Source organism: Microtus ochrogaster, unplaced genomic scaffold (genome assembly GCF_000317375.1).
Source record: "Microtus ochrogaster isolate Prairie Vole_2 unplaced genomic scaffold, MicOch1.0 UNK111, whole genome shotgun sequence".
Classification (NCBI taxonomy): domain Eukaryota; kingdom Metazoa; phylum Chordata; class Mammalia; order Rodentia; family Cricetidae; genus Microtus; species Microtus ochrogaster.
The window spans coordinates 48,476-57,641 of record NW_004949209.1 but is presented as its reverse complement, the minus strand read 5'-3'; positions in this window follow the sequence as shown (position 1 = coordinate 57,641).

Sequence of the window (9,166 nt, the reverse complement as noted above, 5' to 3'; positions counted from 1 at the left end):
GGTGGCCTGGTACAGTATAGGATAAAGATGACCCTGGGTCCCACATGGGAAACATACTTTAAACAAGGAAAGATAGAAACAGAGAGCAACAAAGAGGTCCTCTGAAAAGATGAGGAAGGGGGAAGGACATGGCATGGTGTCATAAGCCCAAAGAGCAGAAGATTAGTGTGTGTGTCCAGATCCCCAGAGTCCATGTTCTGATCACCGGAGTAAACGCTGGACATTTGGTAGGCTTCGGAGGTGACAGAAAGCAGGTTGCTCTGGATTGTAAATGGAGCCAAGGTCTCTTCAGAAGAGACTTCGTTCATACAAGGACCAATTGGTCATTGGATTTCACGCTCACCCCAGTAACCTGGATGATCTCTTTATCCCAACATCCTCAAGTTAATAACATCTAGGAAGACATTTTCTAAATAAGATAATATTGGTGGATTAGTCTAGAGAGGTGCCTCAGACATAAAGTCTAGGTTCACAACCAAAAAGACAAGATAACAATCATAGGTTACAGGAATTGTGACATGGGCGTGTGGGGGCTGACACCTTGCAAACCACTGGATTGCCCAACCCCACCCAAGTCAGTTCCCCTCTGTGTATCCTGTTGTTTCTCTATTGAGTTGTGAGAATATTTGGGGTTCCAACCCTCTGGTTCTTGAGTTGCAGTCTCCAGTTCAGGCAACGCTAGACACATGTGGCTGTTGAACATTTGAAATTTAGCCAGTCTGAACAGATTGTTAAACATAGCCATCCATGTAACCACTAAGATTACATGCCATCGGCCTAAATTTCAACCATGTACAATGACAAGGAATGTAGAAAAGCTCATAACTTTCATTTTCATTGCATGGTGAAATTATAACATTTTTATATATTGATGAGTTCCAATACTTTCACATAATCAAATTTTTTCTCTAAAAGTAATTCTGTCTGATTGCTTTTATTTTTTGCAATGTAGTTACTAGAAAATATAAAACAATATAGGTGGATCACACTGTATTTCTTTGCCCGGCTCTGCTCTAGAGAATGGATTCCGTTAATTTAAAAATGGATAAACTGGAAGCACCTCGATTCCATATGGCGCCAGCGGTGGTTGGCCGACAGGAAACTGAGGTATCCAACTTCAAACTTTCCACTTGGCAATAAGTTGCTGCTGGCTGTCAACTGCAAGTGTCTCCTGGGGCTTTAACAGGGAGGTTGGCTCCCCTTCATGTATGCCTCTCCACTGGCTGCTTGGGATTCCCAACAGTATGGTGGCCAACTCCAGGAGTCACTTCTCCCAAGGACCAGAAGTAGAGGATTATGGTTTCCTGAAGTCTGACCTAGAATCCAGAACGGCAGCACTCTTGATATAAGCTGTTGACAAATAGCCACAGAATCTATAGTCAAAGAAAGACTCTTTCTCAATAGAAGAAAGCCAAAGAATTTGGAGGCCACAGAGAAAATGCTCAGTAGATTTTAACTGAATTAACAAACCTCAGATCCTCATTTGAAAACTTAGAAAATTGAAACTTTCAAATGTTAGGTGTCTTTTTAAGGTCATTGTAGAATTACCAACTCCATTGGAAACTAGTACTAAGAAGGAGCAATACAAAGAGGAGAAGTAAACCAAAAGAAGTTGTGCCAGGGCTGGAGAGATAATGGCTCTGTAGTTAAGAGCACTTGCTACTCTTGCAAAGGACCAAAATTTGGTTCCTTAAACACTGGCAAGGGCACTCACATCTGATATAAATTCTAGCATCATAGGATCTGATGCCCCCTCTGGACTCTGAGGAAAACGCATTCATGTGGTACACACTCACTTGTACGTAAACAAAAAGAAAAGAAACCTTTGAAAATCAGGTATTTCTCCTTTTGAAAGAGGAAGAAGAAAAAGGAAAGAAAGAATGGAAGGAAGAAGGAAGGAGGAAGGAATCCAGAATGGCCAGATGGTGGTCCTATTAGACCATAACGATAGTACATTTAGTTAGTTAGTTAGTTAGCTAGTTAGTTGTTGGCATATGCAACAGTTACTATAAAACAGTAGCTTAAAAATGCTCAGAGAACAAAATAAATGTGTGGATAAAGCCATGAAAATCACACATGAATAAAATAGAAATGTCAGTAAAGAAATAGGAAACCTAAAATCAAGAACAAGAAGAAATTCTAGAGCTGAAAGCTACAGTAACTAAAACAGAAAATTCATTAAAGTCTCAAAATTGTATTTGAGAAGTAAAAAAGAAAAATCTACAAATTGTAGGTATGATGTTTGAAACCACTGCATCTGAGGGACAAAGAAGATGATTACACTGAGTGGAATCCATGGGGCCTCGGTGACAGCATCAAGCAAACACCATACATGTGGGAGTCTATGAAGAAGAAGAGAAAAATTAGGAATTATTTAAAAAACAATTCAACGTAATGCTCAGAAACTTCCCAAGGTTTCTAAAAGACATGAGTATAAACTTCCAAGAATGAGGTCCGGAGATGACTCAGTGGGTAAGTGCACTTGCTGCTCTTGCAGAGGACTTTGGGTTCAGTTTCAAGCACTGACATGATCGCTAACAAATACTCAGTAACCACAGTTTTATGATAGTCAACACCTCCTTCTGGTATCTATGAGTATTGTATACACAGTGCACAGATATAAATGCAGGCAAAATACTCAAATATATCCAATAAAAATAAATATAACTTTTAAAATACTTTAAACATCCAACAAGCTCAACAAATATTACAGCTTTCCACACTAAGATACATTATAACCGAACTATTCAAAGACAAAGAGGCTGGGGATGTAACTCAATGACAGAACACTTACCTGGCATGTATCAGGCCTTAGGCTCAATCCCTAGTCCTGCAAAAAATCCATACACACAAACATGTGTGCGTGCATACAAATATGCATACATACAAAAGAAAACATAAGGTCTGGAGAGATGGCTCAGTGGTTAAGAACACTGACCTTCCAGAGGTCCTGAGTTCAATTCCCAGCAACCACATGGTGGCTCACAGCCATCTATAATGAGATATGGTACCCTCTTCTGGCATGCAAGCATACATGGAAGGAATGTTATATGCACAATAAATAAATAAATCTTTAAAACACACACACACACACACACACACAAGTAAAGAGAGACTCCTGAAAGCAGAAAATCAGACAGAAGCACTTCATTACACACGAGGGACTTTCCATGAGATGATCTGAGAATTAAACCTTAGAAACTTTGGATAGAAAAATGTAGCAGGAAGCGATAGTCAAAGCATTGCAAGAAAAGGTGATGGCAACCAAAACCCCTACAGCTATTAAAAAAAAAAAAACTCCAGAAGTGAAGGGGAAACTAAGAGTGCCCCAGATAAGAAATAGCTGAGAGTTTGTCACCGTGTAAGAAGCAACTGTAGGAAGTAGAGAAAAAAGAGGAAGGATTATTTGAAAGATTGATTAAAATCAGTGACCAGAAACTTCCCAATCTTGATAAGGCATCTTCTTCCTGTCCTGAAAGAAGCACTGAGAACAGCCTAGCAAGTTGAAATGAAAGGGCACCAGAAAGGAGCAACAGGAAGGAATGAAAGGGCCAGTAAGTATAAACATGTGGGCAATTATAAAATCTAGTGTTTCCCACATGGTTTGTTGTTGTGGAATGTTTGTTTAAATATGCAAAGATGTGTGCATTTATTTAACTAGGTAAAGATATGTTGCTTTAGTTTATGCTGCATTTGTCTAACTATGTAAAGATGTGTTGCTGTTTCACCTTGCCTGCCTAAGGCACCTGATTGGGCTAATAAAAAGCTGACTGTCCAATAGCTAGGCAGAGGAGGAATAGATGGGGTTGGTGGGCAGAGAGAAAAGTGGAGCCAGCGAGCCAGTCAGCTGAGGCCAACCAGCCAAACAGGGAGAAAGCACAGAAGCAGGATGGACAGTAAGTAGATGAGGTTAATGAGCCTCAAGGCAGCACATAAATTAATAGAAATGGGATAATTTTAAAAATTTAATTAAAAAAAACTAGCTAGAGCCAAATCTAAGATAAGGCTGAGCATTCATAATTAATAATAAGTGTCCTTGTCATGATTTGGGGGCTGGTGGTCCAAGAAAGCCTGCTACCATTTGTAGCTCCACTTTCTCTTGTCGACATTATGTAAAAGACTAATGCACTACAAAAATTAGTAGTTTATGTTCGGGGACACACCACATATAAAGATGTCATTTTCTGACATCCACGTCTAAAAGATGTGCAAATGGGTGTGTAGGAGCAGAGTTTTAAGTGTTATTGAAGTTACACTGGTATAAATTCAAATTAGAATATTCTAACTACAAAACACTAAATGTAATCTCCATGGCAACCACGAAGAAAATAATTATAGAATATACACAAAAGAAAATGAAAAAGGAATTAAAATATTTCACTACCAAGGGAAAGAAATCCGTTAAGTACAAAAGAAGGCAGAAATAAAGAAAAAGAGAGAGATTGTGACACAATAGAAAATAAGCCACAAAATGAAGAAAGCAAGCCCCTCAAGGCCATGATGGCTTTACATGTAAATCTGTTAATCCCTCCTATCAAACCTGGCAGAATGGAGCTTGAAAAATATCCATGCCCCAACTTCATTGGGTATACAATGCTCCTCTTAAGCCCAAACTGCAAACCAATCAGAAGAGAGGAAATAGGGAAAGCAGAGAAGCCAGAAGAGACTTTGCACCGGTGTCCAGAGCAGTATAGTTCACAGGAGCTGCCCAAACATCCATCTGCTAATGAGTGGAGGAGGGAGGAGAATACTATCCAGCGTTTAAAAGGAATGAAGTGCTAACCTGTGCTACGGGAAGTTAGTAAAGTGAGATAGGTCAGTCATCGACAGAAAAACACTCCGGTTACATGAGGTCCTTAGAGCAATCAGTCACGGGAACAGAAAGTAATTTTCTGAGCGGTGCTTTCTGAGGCCTGGGGTTCAGGGATTGAAGGGTGTTTGATGAGTGTAGAGTTCCCATTTGTAAGATAAAGAGTCCTAAAGATGCGTGCTAGCATGGCCACACAACATGAATGGATCAAACGCCACTGAGCAGCACACTTAAAATAGCTTCTATGGGGACTCCTAAGCATACATATTTTACTAATACAAAAGAATTTTGAAATGACTATAAACTGATCACTTGCAGTAAGCCAGACTCGGTGCCATATGCACACTTTGCATGCATTCATGCCCCTGTCATCTTAGTTATGATTCCCTCCTTGCGTACAGATGAGGAAACTGAGGCACGAAGCGCTTAAGAAACGTTTTCAGGCTCTGTGTCAGAAACTGGAAGTGCTGAGATTAAATCTCAGGTCTCGTGACCCCAAAGTCAACGCTGTTAATCACTCAAACCATCCGTAGCTGGACAAGGTGCTGAGGACAATTGACTGTGGAGTGCTCGGCCATAAAAGGGTCACCTACGTCACCGGCTCCAAAGCTCAGGAAACTGCAGAAGGAAATTATAGAATAGAAGGACCAATGGAAGGAAAGAGGGCTGTAAAATGCTACCTTATTGGTATGACATGGCTGTGGCACTCGGGAACTGACTAGAGCTGTGGTTGCCTACACAGCACACAAAAAACTGAGCCAATAAACATTCACAGATTGGAGAGATGCTCACAGAGCCTTGTCCTGCCCAGAGGAGCCAATGTCATTGACTTCCGTGGGGTAGCCACTGGTGACATACTTGTGCTCCCACAGACAGTTTCACAAGGTCACGAAACAAAAAGACATGGAAGTGAGATAGGGCCTTGAGGGGAGAAAGATGGGGGGCGGGAGGCGAAGGTGGAAGGGAGTTAGACAAGGCAGAGGCATTGGTGCAGACAGGATGTATTTATGCATGTATGAAATTGACAAGGAATAGAATTTTAAAACCTTTTTGCTTCCATGTGGCACATATGCAATACCATGCAGTTAATTTTAGATGTAAATCAGACTATCTTTTTAACTTGTGCATAACCATGCACATTCTACCATGTCATGGTACAGAAAAATTCTAGTTGCTACGAAAGCACCCTTATAACCTTTCCCGAGAGATCCCTCCTCCGCAGGGAGCCTCGCTCTGGCTCTCCTCACTGCCGATTAGACTTCCTAGTGACTTTTAGAAATTGTGTTATATAATACAGATAACATTAAATTTACTATCTTGAGCTGTGGATGTAGCCCAGGAGAAGATTAAAAAACAACAGAAAACACACTGGCACCCATCTGAGACTTCTCCCTTCAGGTTTTTAGAATCACCTGAGCCAAATTAAATCAGGAAAAGGTCTCATGAGACCCAGTGGGATTTGGAGCTGTTTTAAAGCAATGCCAAAGTCACCACAGAGACTTCATCTGGGAGACAGGATCCTAAGGGCTGGCGAGGCTTGAGTGTGGCGTGCCCTCCGCTGACTTTTCCTCCCTCGATGCTGATTGTGAAGGGAGGCTTAGAAATAAGTGCATTCTGCACAGACAGCTAGACTGGAGGGCTAGACAGCACTGCTGTAACCTTCCACACTTGGCATCCCTCGGGGATAATAAGGCACTTGCCCTGAGTGAAAAATTAACAGGGTGCCAAGAAATCAATAAGCAAGATAAATAATATTTCAATGCAATATTTTCAAAAAGCAGAACTAGTGCCAAAAAGGAGGGAGAGAAAAAAACATAAAGAAGAAAATATCAACTTTTTAAGTGAAGATAGCATCTGATGGCTTCGATTAGATCAGGGTTAGAGTGAAATGAATAAGGCCAGGTCACGTAAGTGCAGAGATACCGTTAGAATTTGTAAATAAAAGTGTGCGATGCCTGTAGAATAAACCATCATCACCACTATTGCCAACATCAACACCATCACCACTATTACCATGTCATCTATCCCCACCGCTATTACCACGTCCATCATCACCACAACCGTTGTTAACATCACTGTCACTACCACCGCCGCCACCATCACCACTGTCACCATCACATTTATTTTTCTAGTGCCATTCCTAGGAATGACCCTAGGATCATTCCTACTCTACTGCTCTTGCTATAAGAGAGAGGTTGGCAAGCTCCCGAATAGCCAGTTCTGAGAGAGAGAGAGAGAGAGAGAGAGAGAGAGAGAGAGAGAGAGAGAGAGAGAGAGAGAAACAGACACACCGAGAGAGACATCACTGGGCAGACTTGGGATCTGAAACTTCCATCTCTGGCTCCTTACTGACCCCTAGGGTACAAGTCCAGAGCCCCTCGCCTGTCATTCTCGGTCATCCTAAACTCATATGATGTGCCCACCCGCTTCATGGCTTCTGGACTTATGAACTGTCTTAACTCGGCTACTGCAATAAAATACTGTAGAACTTCTGGCTTAAAATAACAGGCACTGCCTTCTCAGAGTTCTGGAGGCTGGGAGTCTGTGATCAGAGTGTCACAGACTGCTGTCTGAGGAGGGCCTCTCCCACCCTGACGAGTTGCTGCCTTCATCACTGGGTGAAAAGAAAGTGCTCTGATGCTCTGATCTCCTCCTCTTATGATGACACTAATCCATGGCACAGGGGTGAGAAGGAGACACGCTGTCTACCTCCTCTCGACCTGATTACCTTTCAAGTACTTCAAGTCTGACTATCATAACATTGGAGGTTAGGGTGCACACCTGAACTTAGAGGAGACACATTCAGCCTACACCCTCCTCCATTTCTCTAGGCAGTCTACGATCTCTGTAAGGTTGAAAGTGGTTCTGTCTTGCTTGCTAGTTCATCCCCTGCCATGCCTGGTTTGACACATTCTCACCCCTAACACTTATCCACTTAGATCCTTGCAAACCTGAATCCAGTACTCACTCACTCCTTTGTCAGGATTGCACTAAGTTGGGGGAAGGGAGAGGAAGCAACCTTTTATATACCCACCTACTCTTCAATTTAGTCTAAAATCATATAATAATTATTATGGAGCTGGGGAAATGGTTCGGAGGTTAAGAGCACCAGCTACTCTTCCAGAGAACCTAGGTTCGATTCCCAGAATCTATAAGGTAGCCCACAACTGTCTTTAACTCTGGTCTTAGGGGATCCAACACCTTCATCTGTCCTTCATGAACACTAAGCATGAATGTGGTACACAGACAAACATACAGACAAAACACCCATACACATAAAAATAAATTGATACAATTAAAAATAAAGTAAGAGTTACTATCATTATAAACTTTTCCATGCAGTACTTCACTTAGCATTCTTATTACATTCAAATTATAATAGGTAATGCTGTTATGTCTTTATACAAATTAGAAAAGTGAGGCACAGAGGAGTTACCTGTGTTCACAAAGCCACCCAACTACTGAAGTGTATGCCTCTGAGCACTGAAACACTGGGGTTCCCAGGCTACCAATACCCTGTCACTCACATTTGCAAGAGATGCCAGCTCAGCATTCCTCCCCTGAGGCCCCATCTCTCTCTCTCTCTCTCTCTCTCTCTCTCTCTCTCTCTCTCTCTCTCTCTCTCTCTCTCCCATCTTTGCTTTCCCCTGCTTTTAATGAAAGAGTACCAATAGTGAGAACATATGGCTAACAGAAAATCAATTTGCTCATTCCTCTAAAAGGCTACCCTATCGCTGCCAGTTTAAAAAAACAAAACAAAACAAAATACCTTTACACAGCATCTCTTTTTGTCCTGGGATTCTTTTATGTTCTTGGCTAGTCAGTTTAATCTTTAGCTGGCCAAGCGAGATGTTCATCTATAACACTGTTCTTACAGGTGCCGTGTGGCTGGCAGGGAGAGAGCCTGTTAACAAGCAACAATGTTGGCAAGTGTAGAGGCACATAAGAAGCCGCTCAGTTAGAGGAATATTGGGGGCACCCTTTCTGTGCCCTCAGGTTTTTATCAGTACAATCCAGGTCGAGGTGGATTTAAAAAAAATTAAGAAAAAAGTATCAAGATATTAGCAGAGCATGTGTTCCTCCCACTGCCCTGAATCTTCAGACAATGGGTAGAACAGAACGGTATATTCTTGCTAAAGTAACAGCTTTTCACTCCAGTTCATTTTTAGAACAGTTAATGCATTCACGTTTCCAAAAGTCAAAATAAAATTAGAAGGTCATCATTAAGAAGTGTACCTTCCATCCCAGCCCTTCTCACTACTCCTTGGGAGTAAGCATGTTTGTTCATTTCTTGGTTTGTTGTTCACCTCGCTATATTCCATGATCAAGTTGACTTGTCTAAATGTAAAAAACTAG